The sequence below is a fragment of the Halichoeres trimaculatus genome, unplaced genomic scaffold (assembly GCF_033239565.1).
Source record: "Halichoeres trimaculatus isolate MK-OKI-2021-1 unplaced genomic scaffold, fHalTri1.1 fHalTri1_scaffold_14, whole genome shotgun sequence".
Classification (NCBI taxonomy): Eukaryota; Metazoa; Chordata; class Actinopteri; order Labriformes; family Labridae; genus Halichoeres; species Halichoeres trimaculatus.
Window position 1 is genome coordinate 27,382,704 of NW_027437192.1, and position 17,790 is coordinate 27,400,493.

General features: G+C 40.6%; 1 protein-coding gene across 1 annotated transcript in view; it reads left to right on the top strand.

The window, feature by feature from the left end:
- Window positions 1–16,302: 16,302 nt before the first annotated feature.
- The window catches only part of cdk6 (cyclin dependent kinase 6), a 36,855-nt gene continuing 35,367 nt past the window's right edge, over window positions 16,303–17,790 (top strand). The window contains exon 1 of the mRNA XM_074686755.1: window positions 16,303–17,108. The gene's annotated coding sequence lies outside the window, so the exon portion shown is untranslated. The remainder of the gene's footprint in view (window positions 17,109–17,790) is intronic.

The following is a 17,790-nucleotide window of genomic DNA, read 5'->3' on the forward strand; positions in this document are numbered from 1 at the left end:
TTAGAGGCTTCTTCAGCACGCAGTTTCCTTTCTGCGTGGTCATGCTCTGAAAGGAAACAGTGAAACGTGGGACTGGACTGCTCAGTGGTTATATGAATGAATTAGGCCATTGTAGGTTGTGTTAATGGGTGCCCAGTTTGGTGATGGCACCAATAAAGACAGAGAATATATACTAAGATATGAATACAGCATCTGTTTGCCTCATCACATGATCTGAAAAGCTGACACAAAAATGTTAATTTAGATTCTTGGAAACAAAATTTGGGACTTTGTTGGGAAGATTTAGCTTTGGTTAGGAAAAAGTTAAGTCCAAGTGATCCTGGTTTAATGAGACGCAGAAGTGACAGTGTCATTTTTAACATTTTAAATGGGCTTTCTTTATCTTAGACCAGAGCTATTTTCATTTTTGTACTTGATTGACTCTGTCTGGAGATCCTGCAATGTTTCCTCCTCTCCTGTAGATGGAGCCAGTACATCAGCTTTACAGCAGTCTGCCTGCTTTGAATTTTTGATAGTAGCTGTATCAGGTTACAATAAAAGGTTAAAGGTTTGATTTCTGCTTTCTTAATCAACCTCACCATTGTTTAGTTGATGCTACATGGCTTTGTTACCATTGTTACTGACCTTTGTGGCTTCTGGTTCTTTAAACCTCATCAGTTTCCATCACAGTAACAACTCTGCAACAGACTCTAATTTGAAGAGGACTGATGTTGTGAGACAGAATCAGATTTTTTGAACTTACTGTTTTCCATATTTAATTTCACTCATGAAATCCAAAATATCAAACTACTGGAGTATTCTGATGCATCTTGTAGTTGATGGTTGTATTCACTGCAAAAAAAAAAAAAAAAACAAAAAAAAAAACCTGTAAATCTTATCACAAGTTTTAAGTTTTAGACTGATCATAAGCCAAATTCAACATAAGAGAAAAGTTACTTGTATTAAATCATTATTCTGATTTTAAGAAAACTGATGAGTACATTTCTCCTATCTCATGAGCAGATTTTTTTCACTTGTTTCAAGCAATTCAGACCTCATTTTTGTCTCTAAAGATGCTATGTGGAGGATCTGTTCTAATTGCACTTCCTCGCCACCTCCTGGCCTGGAGACTCCACACACTGTCGTAAATTACTTTTAGTGAGGTGTGTGTTAGTTTTGGAATTAAATGGAGATCGGATTGAAACAAATTTTCTTTGTTCAAGACAACTTTTTACTGGATACAACGTGCCAAGGTAAGGTATTTATATCAGTACAGTTACACAGTTGTAGTAGCCAGTTATATGTTAGCGACATCGATACCCTGTGCCTAACGTGACAACAAGTAAACACTGTCAGTTTGTAAGTAGTTTAGTAGCTGTTTGTATTTAGCGCAGCTGGCAGGCTGGTGCTCTGAGACATGTCTGTAATGTGTAACGTTAGTGAATCCTGGTTCTGTCCTGCCAGTCATCTACCAATCAGAGCTAACGTAACCTCACTCTTCATTTTATTGATAGACTCTCAAGTTTGAACAGACCACTGCAGAATAACTGCTGACTGTGGGTTGGAATGAACATAAGCACAAACACTTTAGCCCCTGTGATAAAGCCCGAGCTAAAGGCTAATTAGGCTAATTAGCTAAAGGCTAATCTTTTCAAGCTTTGTTTCAGAGAAGTCTGTGTGCCGCCAGGAGAAATACAGCTGTTGTCGGGGTAAGTGATGATTCTTTTGACCAATCAACAGTCTGCAGTGTGTTGCTCCACCTTCCGAGAGCAGATCAGTTCAGTCTGGCACCCATACGGGAGGGTCCCAAAAAAGTAGGCCGCCTCGTCTCAGTTTTTAGGGATTTGTCCCGGGATAAATCAGTGGAAACGCCGGAAAATGCGCGCCATACTGAGACGAACCGAACCGGTCTGCTTGGTCGAAATGTGGCTATAGAGACATTAGGCTATAGCGGGAATGAATTCTTCATGACCTTTTTTTAATAGCTTGGAAAAGAATCAGCAACCTGTCTTTGAATTAATTTTAATTTTATTTTTACAAAGAAGTTGACTTCATGTTTCTTCAGATAGGTGTCCAACTCGTTACTAAGGCTAAAGGCATAAACAAATGTTGTTGTCTACATTGAAAAGGGAACATGGTATTGACATAATAATAGGGGATATTGAGAAAGACTAACGGAGGAGGATGATGTTTCATATTTTGAGTTTTCACTGTCAGCTAAAAGGGGAGCTTGAAGAAGGATCCGACTGCATCAAGATACTGAGTCCAAATATAAAAGGTCACGACAGGGGCAGTACGGATAAAATGACATGTCCGTTTTGGGAGTGGTTTTGGTATGTTTAATTAAATTGAAATTTTGCAATCCGTAAGCCCTGATCACTACCAGTGTTTGTCTCAGAGTTGTACTGACTGAACCACTCAACAGGATCTAGCTGACATATTTAATCCAGTGGATTAAATGGAGTTAGTGGACCAGGTTGTCCCAGTCCTGTACTTCAGTGAGTGAGCTTGGTGTTGCCTGGTGGAGTTTTTTTGGTCTGCCCTAAAACCAGGACAGGGCAGTTGAGTTACACACACACACACACACACACACACACACACACACACACACACACACACACACACACACACACACACACACACACACACACACACAAACACACACATGCACACACGCACACACATATACACTGAGTCTCAAATGGGGGCCCTCTTGGTGTGCTAAAACATGTCACAGTTTCCATCTTCAGGCTCACAGCTCATGTCTGAGACTGTTGCCACATTTCACCACAGCTCTAATCCTCTGGACTGTTTGCCTCCTTCTCCCCCTCATCATCATCATCATCATCATCATCATCATCATCATCATCACCACCATTTTAAACAGCTATTCTTATTCATTGTTGCGCACTGAGTAGTATTTTATAATTATTCCCCAAAAAACTCTCCACAAACTCTTTTTATCTTATTCCTCTTCTTCTTTTGATCCTTCCTCGTCTCCTCCTTCATTCCTCCTTATCCTCCAGCAGCCTTGGCCTCCAGCTGCAGACACTCAGAGCAGACACAGCACACCAGCCCACATCAAGGCCACACCATTGGCAAACTTGTGTGCATGAGCGTTCATTGATGTGTGTGTGTGCATGTGTGCGAGTGTGTGTGTCTGGAGCTTTCATTACAGTGGGGCCATATAGGGTGTAAGCAGACTACTGTGATATACTGGTGGCTTCCAGTCGAGTTCTTACCAGAACTCTCTGAAATAGAGTAAAGACGAATTAAGACTAAAGAGCGGTAGAAGGAGATGGGAAACATGATAACTTACCCAAAGTGAGCCTACATCACTTGGAGTGCCCCCTGCTGACTTGTTGCATGCAAGTCATAAAGCCTGCCATCATATTGACGGATGAGACACGAGTCAGACTTAGAAAAACAAAAAAAAACTCATCAAGGAAATCTCAGGACATGGCTTCCTTCATCATAGTTCCGTCCTTTCAAACCTTTTTAGGCCTGAGTGTTACAAACAGGAGATCCTCAGCAAATCCCCACTTCACAGCCCCTGATTCAGATGCGTGTTGTGGAGCTGCTTTGGTCACTTTTGTAGAAGTGGAGGTGCTTGGTCTATCTTTATCCACAGCTAATGTTTAAAAATCAATACATCAATGACTTGAAACACCTATTTATAAAGGTTTGTTTAGGAATAATTCACAGGGAATGAGAGCACTGATGGTCACATGCACTCTTGCACAAAGTTGTTGATGAGATGATGGTACACCATGGATGAAAGTTTGAAATGCCTTGAAACTTTGCATTAGTACAGAATAAGTATGAAAAGAGAAAATAGAAGCAAGAGAGAGGAAGAGAAAGAGGGCAGGGTCTAAAAAGGAGAAGTCAGGAAGCAAAGAAAGAGGCGGGGGAGTCTGTAAGGCCTGTGAGTGATTTGATTGGATGACAAAGTTTCATTCACACAAAAAGATTTATAACAGTGGGAAACATAGAATGTTTGAAACGCACACAGTGCACGCAGACCGAGTATTTGCATGCATGGATGTGTGTGTGTGGGTGTGTGCAGCGCATGTTTTCCCTTATGCCTGCATGTGAACAACAGTTTTTTTTCCTTTCTTTTTTCTTCTTTTTTTTTTTTTACTGCTGCACCATTGAACCCTTCTATCTCTCTCTGCATCAGACGAGCACATTGACTTCATGGGCCCAACGTTTGACCCGGACTGCGTGGGTTTGGAGTCAATGTGAATCTACATCAGCATTCTCTATTCTGAACTTTAAACACTGTGTGTGTGTGTGTGTGTGTGTGTGTGTGTGTGTGTGTGTGTGTGTGTGTGTGTGTGTGTGTGTGTGTGTGTGTGTGTGTGTAAAACGCACAACTGATCCCTGACTTTGAGTGTCCACCAAAACAAACATATAAACAAGCTTCTATAAATTTTATTACTTTAAGTCTTCCTTAAGAGGAGAACGGATACAGTTAAAAAGACTGTCTTTCTGTGTGTGTGTGTGTGTGCGTGTGTGTGTGTGTGTGTGTGTGTGTGTGTGTGTGTGTGTGTGTGTGTGTGTGTGTGTGTGTGTGTGTGTGTGTGAGTGTGTCTGGTGGCAAGAGCCTCACCCCTTTAACGCATTCCACTATCTCGGCCCACGCACTTGCCATGTGACCCAGTCAATGACAGGAAATAAGCCGATGTCAAATCCTGCTGCCTTGCAACCCAGATCCTCTTCTGCTACAAGTCAGAGACCCAAAAACCTAAAGCACACCCACATACATTGAAATCAGCGTCATTCTGAAGGTAAACAACTGCATAATTCACATGCATTTTCCCTCCTGCCTTGTCTTTACCTTTTGCAGAATCACTTCTTTCTTTATTCCAAAGCCAAAATGCAAAGTTCTTATTCTCTGTGACACATGTGACACCATATCTGTGAATAGCAAGTGTAGCACTGATAAAAAACTTTCTCAGCAGTTGTGTTTACATAGTTGACACCCAAACACATAGATGTATTATCTAAGTATCTGTCAGGGTTCTTTGGAGTGATTGGAAATAAAGTTCTTACTCAGAAAACAGCTTCCTTGAGACAAAGGGGAAAGAAAAACAGATAACCAGACTGCAGTTATGAAAATTGTCTCTTCCAGACATGACTAAGTCAAATATCCCCACAGTATAAAGCCCATGTTAACCAGACAAATGAAAGTTTGCAGTTATTCCATTGCACTTTAATGAATTCCCCAACAGTGTTTCATTCAACACACATACACACACACACACCTCTGACAAATAGGTGTTTACATCGCCACAAACCAAACTAGTGTGTGTTTTTTTCTGGGTGGGTGCACGTGCATGCATTCAGAGCTGAGTGGACACAGCGGCCTCTATGTTCTCTGCAGCAGTTAACTGCTGGCTGTTAATACAGACCAGAATCCCAAGCTGAAAGGCAGTACTCCCTTTGCTCAGGTCTGTGCTTGTCGGCTTTGCTTCACACAGTCATAAAGCGCAGGATATGGAAAACAACACAACGCTCGCACCAATCCGAGGGTAAAGGGGTTATATTGTCCTTGCTACACCAGTTACCTGAGAAGAAAAGGTGACATTCAGATGCATAATGTCATACACAAGCTCTAGGTTTGCTTTTCATTTCCTGAAAGCAGGGTTTTGTGTTTTGGAATCGCCATGGGAAGTCAAAACACCAGGCCCCCCCAAATGCTCAAACACACACGTACCGTTGGCTCGTACAGAGACCACCACATCCACCTCCTCCTCACCCTGGAAGGTGTGAATGTTTCTCGTCACTTCACAGAAACTAGCGACTGACTTCTCTTGTGCGAGACACCACTATTCACAAAAATATTCAACGTAATGTTTTCTGCCCCACATCCTCACTGTGATGCCAAACATTTGCCAGTTTCATGGTAAAATGTTTCCCACTGGAGCGTAGCACCAGTATGAGATTACATAGCCCTGTCAGAAAAGAAAGGTGTAGGGATAGGGGTGGTTCAACAGCTGGTTTTAGCCTATCACACTCTCAGTGAATAGAGGCAGTCCTTTGTTTTGAGGTATTTGGATTTGATAACCCCACTAACCACCCACAGTGGTGATGTAATCAGTCAGAGGTGTGAAGACAAACAAGCCAAACCAGTGGCTGTTTGTCGGTTTTCAAAAGAAAAGGGATGGTTTGGTTGGGTTTGAGTTCCACAAAGTTTTGTTCAACAGCTTTAATTGTCATGTGTGTGCTTACAAACATGGGCACTGTATGAGACTACAGGACTCAGGGCATTGTTGTGTAAAAAAAAACCCTACCACTCCAACACTGGAGAGGTGTTGTTTTTTAAGGTGATGAAGTTTTACATTGGTCAATAGATTTTTAGTGTTTCTTTGTTGCAATGTATGGTTGTTTTCCTCTTTTATTGGCTTTCCAATAACAATTGTGGCTGTCAAGCAAAAGTTCTGAGATGTGAGTTCTCTGAAGATTTAGAGGTGGTAAAAAATGTGACTTGTCTACCTACAGGAATTATTACAAACTCACAATTACTTTGCATGCACTGATGCAGAAATACAATGTTTTTAAGTCCTAATTATTCCTATAGGGTAAGAAGAACTGAGAGGGTTTTCAACAGCAAGAACGATGGACCTTTCCAGGAACTCTGTACGTTTTGGCAGCAGGCACCAAGGTCTAAATTTAGTTCTGTGGTAGCAAATCTCCCCTCTGAAATCCCCTGCTTCTGGGATAGTACTTTACAAAGGACCTGGAACTTTTGGGGCATCGCTTGCAAAGCCAAATGAAGCTTAGCGGAAGTTCAATCAGAAAGACTATCTTCCTGGCATGCCCCTTTTCTGTCTGTCTTTAACCACTTCCTCATAACTCCACCTCTCATCTCTTTTTCTCCCAATCAAAGTCAGTCACCTATTCTCTCTCAGCCAATCCGTCGTAGCTGTCATATTTAAATATGCTCTCTCTCTCTGCAGCCGGTCAGCTGTCATTCAGCGAAAAGGTCCTCAAACCCACCTCCACCCCTTCACCACCCCATCAGGCCTCGGTCATCCCTCAAGTCTCAACTCAAGCATCACACTTCTTCACCACCACCAGTGTCTAGGCTCCGGGGGGAAGTTTACGGGAGCATCAATCATTCCTCATGCTCCTGAAACGATCACTTCCTGCGGGGTCTAAGCGCCAAAGACTTTTTCACTCATCAATTCTTTATCTGTTTCATTAAAATTGGTCACTCATACTATTTGTCTTCTCTTCCTTATTAGTCTTTCCTGATTGAATTGTTTCTAGCTGCTTGCACCCTCAATTATTTTCTTGTCACCTGACATCTACAATAAAACGACACACAGGTTTGAGTCACAATCGCAGCTCTCTTCTTTGAGCCTAAAGCAGGACTGCATCTGTGTTAGCTCCCGGTGTATCTTTTTGTAGTAAGATGAAATTTTAAAACTGCTTGTTTCAATCCAAGTGTTGATTCAATGACGCCACTGCCAATGACATGAAGCTTGATAAAATACAGCACAAGTTGACCGTCCTCCATGCTAAGAGGCCAACTGTATGTCTGTGAGGGTATTTATTTATGTATTTATTTTTTTTATTTTTCATTTATTCATATTTAAAGTAATCTCATTCTAATAATGTATAATAAAATCTCTGTTTTGATCTTATCTGTTTAAACTTGTTTATCTTTTTATTTAGTTCTTTACTTCACAGCTTCTAATAGCTTTTTAAAACTGTACTTTTAAATTTTAGTTTTGTGTCTTTTCTCTTTTACTGATTTCATCTTTTAGTATTTTATTATCTTACTGATTTCTTTCAATGTGGTTGGTTTGGTCTCTTATCTTGAGTTTTAACATCTTGCTCTATCTTCCCCATTAGGTGTCCTGATAGTGTTTCCTCAGTTTGTGAGCACACATTTTCAATTGTGATGTGTTCTTTTTATGCACTGGGCGGTCTGGGTTGGATTAGGGTGTGGATTGGTTTGTGTGTTTGTTTATGGGGGATTGTCTGGTCACTTTATTTTATTTTTAATTATTTTTTTCTGTATGTTAATCACTTTGTGTTATCAATTTAGTGGATGAAAAGTGCAAATTCATTCAATAAATAAGTAATTCTGATTCTCAGTCATCCATGTCATAGAAATTCCAAGCTTGATCAAATCAAGGCATCTGCTCCTGGTTGAGCTCTAGAAGATGTTTTGGCTGTTTCTGTCTCTCCGCTACAAACCTTGAAGGGTTGTCGCTCTGCCACTTTGTGGATCACAGTACGCTGAAACATTTTGTGTAATACATTAAGAAATATGTCACAAATCTGTGTTTGCAAAAAAGATTGGTGCTCATTAACCGACCTTTACTCACTGTAACTACTTAAGAGAAGTTAGCTCAACATCGCTGCCAACTAGAGCCTGAAAAATCATGACTGAGGCCTACAAACAGCTCCAACAAGCTGAAGAAAAACTTTTTCTTATGAGACTTGAAAGACTGGACTTTGTGATTTAGTGCTGTTGAGTGTTTCTGTAACAATGTCCAGATCTAAGAAGGGAAAAAGTGGAATGAAAAGTATGTGTTTGCTTGTTCAAAAACCATAAACAAAGACAGAAAGAAACCCTTTAATTGAAGCGAGGTGGAAAACAACCTTCATGTTAGCGGTAATTAGATCCCACCTGTCTCCATGAGTGTACGAGGATGACTGTACGCAGTAAGACCATGTGCTGTGCAGTAACACAGGCCCATAATTCCCACAGCAGGCGCATACAGTATCTCTGACCACTCAACTGATTACAGACAAGAAGGCAGGGTAAGTGTTGCCAGGTGATACAATAACAAATCTTCTTGATGTAAGAGCCGCAGATGGGAGTGAAAACACCAGCGGCCTGTTTTAAAGTGCTATTAAAGTCTCTCCCACCGAAACATGAAACGACTTTGATTTCTTTACTGCAGGTGTAATGAAAATAAAAAAGCTGCACCCAGGATGACCAGTTCTGATTGCTGATATTGTTCATTGTATTCTGTTGATATAAAATCTGTGAGAAGAAACCAAGCAGGGCCTTATGGAGAACATGCATACGTGAAAATTGTCCACACAGTAAACCTTTTTCTTTTTTAAATTTTGGTATCTTTCAGAAGCATAAGTGAAAGAAAAAGCTTTACATTTCTGCCAAGTTCACAGAAACATGTATGTAGATTACCATCTGAGTAATCATTTTATTTTATTTGTTTATTACTAGCGGTAGCTTTTCAAGATCTTATCAAAGTCTTCTCTAAACAACAGCCCTTATCTTTCCCAGTATCTACTTTCACACGCAATAAAATTAAATCCTACTAGGAAAGATAACACATTTAATAGCTTGCCATTCTCATATCTCATCCCAGAAAGAGTTAATTGATTACATGTAATACACAGTATTTCAGTCTGAGTTAATATCCCCGAGAAGGTAACTATGCATCAGCACAGCAGACATTATCAGAACACTGTCATCTGCTTCTGTAACTATTACAGCACAGGCTTGAAATAATCCCTCTGATCTACTCTTTAATCACTAACAAATCCCTTCAGGGAAACATAGACAAAAGAAATCTGTCAAATGTTACTTATATACTCTGAAGTTGTGTTTCCTGTGTCTGCAGTTAATTTTCTGGGGAATGTGAGGAGCAGCTGTCACTTTATCACATGAATGGAGCCAGTTTAGTGGCCCAGAGGCATCAGAGTGGATCAACGGCAGAGGAGGGACAGCTGGGCCCGCAGGGACAATAGCACTCTCAGTTAATCATTAATACGCTTAATGAACAGCAGCCAGGCACCAGAGGTTCACTCACCAGTCCCTCCAGAATATTCCGCCTGAGACAGGAGGAGGCTGGCAGCTGACCCCGAACTGACACTTGTTGATTGGGGCCTTTAAAAGGGGGCTGTCGGAGCTTTAAAGGACCTGTCTGTTTGATGAAGATTCACCTGTCAGTCTTCAGAAAAATGACAGCTGACTGACAAGTCTGACGTATAACTTCGGGGAAACAACCCTGAGTTAAACTATGTCTTCTTGTCAAACTGCATTGTGTTCATGCTAATGGGGGTGTCAGCATTTTGCTGTTTGGGACCTGAGATAACTACACCGTAAAGTATGACATTAGATGGGATATCAGTACATTCATACTATGTCAGAGAAGTATGAAGCTAAAAAAAAAGCCAAGGGGCTAAGCATTATTGACACTTGTTCTAAGTAACTGTTATCCAGTCACACCAAAACCACAATCTCACACTCTGTTTAAACACTCTTTCAATCTCCCTCTTGTTCACTGGTTCATTTTTGTTAAGTGTTTATGTTAGGCTAAGCTAAACGAATCAAAGCTAATGAAATATATGTAGTTTTCCTTGGTGAGGGAACACAGGTATCTGTTTTCTCCTACCAGGAAGCATACAGGTGTGTTTGACAACATTTAACTAGCTGCTGTCCACCTTGGTGAGTTAGCTAAATGCTACTACACAGTCATGGCCAACAGGAACACTACATGAGGCAATGTCAACACAATCTGCAATGTCAAATCAAAATGTGCGCTGTGTAAATTAAAAGGAACTAAGCACCAGGTTATGCTTTTTCCACCTTTATTTTATTTTTTCTACCACATAACTTTGTAATTGGATATGCTAGCCTATTTATTTTGGTACTTTTGAAAGTATCTATTAGATTTTTTTCTGACCCTGACAGGAACTTCTTCAATAAACAAAAATACAAAGAAAGTACAAAAACAAAAAGGACAGAAAAGAAAAAAGTTAGTGATTGCAGCCATTTTCGATTCCGATTTGATTGTCCACCAGTTAACAGTCCCACACAAGCTAGCACTAGCAAGCTAAAGTTGCACAATGACAGAGAAGGTAATTTTATGTGGTTAACCTGTCATGATGCACCTACCTCCATCCCAATAATCTTTTGTAGATTCAGTCATTTGTAAAGCAGACCATTGTTGTTTGTCAGTAATTAGCTAGTTAGCTTTGTAATTTAATGCTAACTGTTTTGTATTTCCTAGCACAATTGTCTAGAGTTGCACCCTTTGTTGTTCTTCTTTTAAGCTTATCTCTGATGTGAAGTTGTGGCATGAAGGTTGGGTCAGCTGACAGCAAAAAGCTCTCAGGTAGGGATGTTTCAGAATGGATGAGCGGATGACTCAGCTGACCATGTGTCTGGTGGATCGTGAAGATTACGCATCACTGGATTCATTTGTGTGGGAAAAAAATAAAAGTGAACTGCTAGAATAGGAAGAATATGTGTCTGAGCCTGAAACCATGAAACTTATCAACAATGAGTTCTTTGTTTCTATGAAACACTTTGTGAGAACATGAGTTCAGAAAGTCTCCAAACAACCTGAGATGTTACTGGAAGATAAATAAGCTTCCAAAGGGGAGCAGATGTTAGCTAGAGGTCTCATTTGAATGTTACACTGATCCTCTGTTTTTGTGTGTGATAGTGTGTGTGTGTTTGAGACCACATGAATTTGTATGTCAGTGTGTGTCTGCACGTGGCCCAGCGTCCAGCCCAGGCCCTCCCCGATGGGCAGAGGCGGCAGGTGTTCCTGTGTCCCCCTAAAAGAGCAGGTTTTTATGTCGCCTCCTCAAGTTAGTGGCTTGGTTGCCATGGCAATGCCCCAACAGAAAGAGGCTTGTGTCTGGGGGGCCGGTGCCGGGAGGGAGAAGAGGAGGACAAGGCAGAGAGAGTGGAGAGAAGGGGCTTTACTTTCACACCATGCACACACTCTGAGCTTGACAAGAAAGAGGAAGAGAGGAAATCAAGTCAGAGGACCAAAAACAGACTCAGATTGTCAGCTGGGTGCCATCTTTACACCCAAAATGTGGTTTAAATATTAAGCCGCTGATGGATGAATCACACCTGACTCACGTGAAACTTTGCGGTCTGGGTGATGCCTTTAATCCTGACAATAGAAATGGGAACTTTAAACCAACATCACAAACTAGATCAGGTTTCTTACCAGGTGTGACATCTGCTGATGTGTACCTTTAGACACGCCTACGATCAATCTCTCCTGCTGTCTGTACATGTGTGTTAAAGAGAGAGGCAGTGTGTGTGTGTGTGTGTGTGTGTGTGTGTGTGTGTGTGTGTGTGTGTGTGTGTGTGTGTGTGTGTGTGTGTGTGTGTGTGTGTGTGTGTGTGTGTGTGTGTGTGTAAGGAGATCTGGGACAGATTGGGAGTCACCTGTCCCTCATTGGCCTCTCCCGTCCCCCTCAGGAGGGCCCTAATTCTCTCTTGGCTGGTCTGATCAGCAGCTGCCACGCGCAACTATACACACATACTCAGATTTAAAGACAAAGACAAACACATCCAGCCACACAAGAATAAAGAACTCCAAATCTCAGAGTCCAAGGGAAAGTTTGAGCTGGACTCCTGAAATGCTCAAAACTAGTAGGGTTTTTATTGTCCTCTGATTGTGCTGCTCTGAGTTAAAACTGAGAAATCACTGTGACCTGGTTTCATTTGGTTTAAATCAGTAAAAATAAGTTAAGCTGTAGGCACAAATTGAAGTCTCTTTTAGCTCTTTGTTTTGGTTTTCTGTCTCCTTCTGTTTTGGTTCAGTCTCACTAGTCTCATCATCCCTGTGTTCAGACAAAGCTGGTCAAACTGCGGCTGAGAAGTTTGGTTGAATCTGTTGCTGCTGGGAAATAGAAGCACAGGGTAAAAATCATCTCCAACTGGTAAAAAAAAACAGCGGCATTTGGCTACTTGTTAGGTTAAATGAGTGAATATTTTATTCATGCTTGTTTTAGATGCATCACTCCAAATTTAAGCATATGGTCCTGACTGTTTCATGTCATAAAAACACTTTTTCTCCGACTCTGTGATAAAATGTCCATACTGTGTTCATTGTTTTTTTTTTTTTGCTGGCTGTGTACAACAGACAGAAACGCTAAAGATGAAGCTTTCAGTTTAAGTGCTTTAAAATCAAAAATTATGATCTTAAAATGTTTATAAATAAAGGTAATAAACAGGACTGGCACTCCTTTTCCACATTTTAATGTCAACCACACAAAGCCTAAGTTTATAGGTACATCATTTGGTTTCCTTTTTTTTTCCTTTTTTTTTTTTTGCTGTAGTATTTTCTAGTTTATTTCAACATGTAGACTGCTCATACATCGGAAACAGCTCATTGCTTCCTGAAGAACTATCATTTCAACTCACTGATTTCCATTTTTTTCCCATGAAATAAAAAAGAAAAAAAGACAAAACCCCTTTTCAGGATGGGAAAAAAGTGTGAGGAGCTGTCCCTGCACATTTGACACTGCTACAGACAAGCTAGCTACTGTATTTATATAGTTGATAGCTGCATTAAAATATTCAGATAAAGATTTTGAACAGTTATGTTCAAGTTATTGATTAGACACATTAGCCAAGAATAAACCCTGAATGTATCAGTTTCTTTGTTGGACTTCTGGTCGTGTTATGGATCAAAAATCTGCCATAGCAGTTTCCCCTGAACCTGATTAATTCCCTATGTTTCCCACATGGTTTCATTTAGAGAATTTGAAACGGTTAAAGCTTAATTGATCCAAAATGTTATTAAAGAGCAAAGATTAAGAAGAAACAAACTCTTGCAACAGCAAAACAATCAATCAGTAGACCTATCAATAAACTAATCTTTTATTTCTACCACTTAATAATTTCTCAACAAGCTCTTTCTCTCTCTTAAAAATTGAAGAAAAAATAGAAGAAGAAGAAGAAGAAGAAGAAGAAGAAGAAGAAGAAGAAGAAGGAGAAGAAGAAAGACAATCAAGATTTTCTTAGCTCACAGATTTAATTGAGAGAACTCCATCCATCCATCCATTTTCTATACCGCTTATCCTGTTACAGGGTCGCGGGTGGCTGGAGCCTATCCCAGCAATCATTGGGCGAGAGGCAGGGTACACCCTGGACTGGTCGCCAGTCAATCGCAGGGCTGACACATAGACAGACAACCATGCACGCACACACTCACACCTAGGGACAATTTGGTGTGACCAATTAACCTGGTAAGCATGTTTTTGGACTGTGGGAGGAAGCCGGAGTACCCGGAGAGAACCCACGCATGCACGGGGAGAACATGCAAACTCCACACAGAAAGACCCACCGGCCGAGGTGGGGATTTGAACCGGTGACCTTCTTGCTGTGAGGCTGCAGCGCTAACCGATGCACCACCGTGCAGCCCTTGAGAGAACTCATTCATTGTATCACTTGTCTCACCGTGGTTTAGGTGCTTTAATTTCATTCTGTCTCTGACTCTGACTTTTCCTCGGTAAAAGATTTCCTTCACCTTGTTTTGATTTTTTTTTCACACATTTGGTGTGAGCATTTGTTCAACCAATTCAGAAAACATCTTTGCTGATGACTGCTTCATTTTCAGCTTTCTCAATCATAAAAAAAACATGCTCTTGAGTTGGGGAAACTAACTTTCTAATTCCAGTCATCAGCGACAACAGTGTTATGAACTTTCCAACTTAAAACACAGATCTAACGATGACAATTTCCCTGCATACCAGTAAGCCATATTTTAACTTTTACTCTAACATTTTGCAGATGATACTGTACTTACTTTAATTCTGAAAAGCAGAACTTAAAGTGTCAAAAACTGAGCCTTTTTTCCACACGTTGACACATCTTGCATGTTTGTATTAAAAGTAACTGTTAAATGAAACTTCAGTGCAAACAAGTAAATAAATCATATGAGCATATCTTGAGCAATAATTTGTGGCTGGAAATACAAAAGAAGTCTGTGTCTTGTAAAAAGTTTGAAGTAAAGTGTCATAATATGAAATGAGTCAGTGTTACTTCAAATGAAAGATGTTTGATGATAGAATAAAGTGTCATCATTTATGACTAGATGATTTAAAAGGTTGTTTAACCATTTTTTAAATTTCATCCACATTTGCAAGGTTTATTTCCAACTTCTTGAAAGCAGAAGATTAAATATTAAATATTTGGTCACCGTGTTGTTCCCAGAACAGGATGTTCTTTATCGGACCATCCTGTTCCTGCATCTCATTTAAAAACTCTCCAAAATTGCCTCATCAAGATAAAAACATGACACACACAGACGGCAGTAAGCGTAAAACCTGTATGCGTCAGATAAATGACTAATCTATGTCTGTTGTGGTGTTGTGTTTGTTTTAAGCAAGCGTGTTTCTCATATATCTCTAAACTGCTCATATCTGATCTAATTGACTAATTCTCCAAACAAACATGAAACCTGCATGTCAATGAATTCAGCTGGGGGGGGGGGTCGTCTCTCAGAGCTGATTTCACATGAACAATGATGGTGAAAAAATGTCAACTACATTTACAGTAATTGGTGTGGGATTCACTGTCTGTTTTTTCTTTTCTTTTTTTGTGATGCAAATATCCTAAATTTGGGGTTACCTATTAATTTGAAGGGCACACCAGCTTACATTCTTCCATGTAATTATCTCCCCTGAATTAACCTTTTCAATGTAAATCAGAGAATCCAACTTGCAGCATGCAGAAGAAGTTTGCATCTGAGCTCTGGAGGAATGTCCTTCCTCTGATCCTCTGAGCGTCTCTGAAACACGCCTTCAATGAAGTTATGATAATGGAGCTGGGTTACACGCCTGTAATTGGCTATTCATTGGGATAATCTGACATCAAGTCTTGTCATGTCTAAACCGTGTCCAGCATGAAAGGGATAAAAATAAATAAATACAAACTTTATGTAAGGGATTATAGAATCTTTACAGAGAGAAAAGTGTTGTTTCAACGTCTAGACCCAATTTGGTTCTCAATAGTTAGCATATTTGGGTATATTAGACAAAAAAGGGAGGAAAAGAAAAAAAGATAGAGGAGCTAAATAAACAAAAATATATTAAAACAAAGTAAATTATTTAAGTTTTCATAAAGTGAGAAGACAGAAAAAAACTTCTTTATACTTTCAGGAATTCATTAAATATTTAAACTGTTGATATTCAATGAGTCTTTAAAATGACTTTTAAATGTAGATTAATTGAAATCCATTTTAGATCCTAGTTTAATATTTATTGAAGGTTTCAGTATGAGTTAAAGAGTTGAGTTAGGTCAAAAAGGTCAAAAAAGATGAGTGAAAAAAAGTTTTTTTTTTTTCCTTTTTCTGTTGTTTATCTACATGATGTGCACTTTAAATTTTTTTTTTCCCGATAAATCAAAGATTGATCTAACGTTTATGATCATATATGCTTTCATATGTCAGATCTAATCTTTTAGCATCCAGAACCACGTGGTCACCTCTCTTAAAGCATGAGCCTCGATGCAAACGACCACCCGAGCAGAGGAGTCCCCCCTGCCACGGATCGAGCCTTCGGGCCTTGAACCTGACCCCTCAGGTCCACCTAGGGCGAACTTGTCACATCGCATCCCCGCTGGCGCATTGTTTCCTGCAGGAGCTCCTCAATAGTTTGAGGGAGATAGATAGTGTGGCCGTCCATCCAACGCACCTCCTCTCTCCCCTCTCCGATCCCCGCAGTGCTCCCGAGCTTGACACGGGAGACAAAACCCGCGGAGAGGACTATGAATGGTAAAGCACCGAGGAGGCCGAGGGAGAGCAAAAAGGAGGCGGTGAGCCTTTGTAGTCGGGGAGGAATGCGGAAATGTCCCCGCTCCGTGTCAAACCTCTCTGAAGGGGGTCAGGCCACATTCAGCCGGCGTGGGAAAGCCAGGCAGAGACGGAGCTCACACAGGCGAGCGGGGCTGCGGTGGCATGGGCCTATCCGGGGATATATGGAAGAAAAAGGGGAGAAGAAAGAGAGGAGAAAATCCAAAGAAGAGCGTGGTTCTAGAGGGCTGTATCACGCGTTTGCCTTTGTCCTATGACCCCCCCACAGGCTACACCCCCTTCCCCTCGACACCCCCACCCACAAAGTTGCAGTGAGAGTGTGTGTGTATAAGTTTTCGTACTGCCCCCCCTCCACCACCTCCTCCTCCCTCGTTTGAGTGTCTCTGTGCCTGGGCTGGTGTAGTTTGAGGGATGGGGGGTTAGAGGCTGCGTCGTCCGACTACCTGTGTGGCCCCCGCATGGAGGACAGTGGACAGTGATGCGTTTGGTGCAGGACATTTTATCCGACACTCAAGTGTCTTCTCAGCGTTTTATCGGACATGCCGACGTTTATTGACACCATAAACTAAGGTAAACACTCATGGCGTGAATATTTATGCAGATTATTGTGCAAAAGTTACATTGATGAAATGTAAATGTTAGTTTGCAACACAGCCACATTGTAAAAAACCCAAAACATCTATTTCCGACATTCTAGAATTCACATTAATTAGCTAATTTGAGCCCACGCGCAATTAAATTAGAAAAAATTACAAGAAGCCGTCTTGGTTGGTGAAAAACATTTTAAAACTCCGATAATGTACTGTTTAATGCACTTACAGTGGTTTCTTTTCCAAAAGTTGGGTTTTACTGTGTTTTAAATGGACTGTTGCTGTAGGAAGTTCAGACAATGCAATCAGACAGCCACGTGCTCGCAGTTTGTGTCGCCTCATGCACGCACTTTGATAAAACATGACGCTTTATAGTTAGCTTTTTCCATTTCGAAAGCTTTAAAAGGCTCGTTGTGTACGATTTGTGCTTTAAGTTTGTTTTCTCTCATATTTTTCTTATTTTATTTCTTTTAGTCAGAAAGACAGCACTGATGAGATTCACAACATTGCACGCGGAGTGAATTTTTGTATGCGCGAGACAGTTTATTATTCGCAATCTAGATTAAAAAAGTGGCTAAACACATTTTATTTGAATTATTTCACTTTTTTGTCTGTGGTAGGAGGACATGAGTTGCTATGCGTAATAGGAGGAGGAGTGGAAG